The sequence below is a fragment of the Asparagus officinalis genome, chromosome 10, assembly GCF_001876935.1.
Source record: "Asparagus officinalis chromosome 10, Aspof.V1, whole genome shotgun sequence".
Classification (NCBI taxonomy): Eukaryota; Viridiplantae; Streptophyta; class Magnoliopsida; order Asparagales; family Asparagaceae; genus Asparagus; species Asparagus officinalis.
The window spans coordinates 28,138,784-28,139,633 of NC_033803.1; positions in this window are offsets into that span (position 1 = coordinate 28,138,784).

Sequence of the window (850 nt, forward strand, 5' to 3'; positions counted from 1 at the left end):
GTGCATGTTCCTTGAAATTTTGGTTTAATTTCGTATACTGCACCGTGTGACGTGACGAGGAAGTGATAGGGACACGTGATTATAAGATAGACAACTAACTTTTGTACCAATAACTTATCCGTCATAAATATTTTATAATAGCTATTATTGATGACCAGATCTGCAGATCATATAAGACCTTGGAAGAAAGCTTAATATTTTAGTTCTCACTTAAAAAAACATTGTTGTTAGAAGAAAATACTTGATCAATTCTACGGTGTATTTAAATATCTTATAATTTACTTTTTTTTTTTGCTGGAATTTCGCATCAGTTGAGAGTACATACTTCTATGCAATTTATTTTTAACAGTTAAATTAGTCTTAAAAAGATTCTTTGATGCATTTATACCTTTATTCCTCTGGAATATTCTTTTCTATTGGTCTAGAGTCAGGAGTTCGATATTAATTTAGTTAGTTACGAGTGATCGTGGCAAATTGCATTATTTAAGTTTCTTAAATAATGATTTTCAACACTTTGCCATATTCTTTCGAACACAAGAATTTTTGCAACAATTGTCAAATGTTGTCTGTGCACACAAGAAAACAAATAGATCAAGGTGCGCTTATGGGTACACAAATTGTATCATTGGCATTGTCCACTGGTTTATTTTTCATTAATTTGTATAGCGCAAGCTGCAGAGGAACAATACGGTCAAGTATTCTTCTGCAACTACTACTTTTTATTTTGTGGGTTAATTGGAAATGGAAACCCCTTGGGTCGAGATGTTTTGACCGGTCCAACGGAGAGGATCCAGTTCTTGTAGATACACCGCCTCTATAGTGAGGGTGTACTCACTACTAATATTTAGCC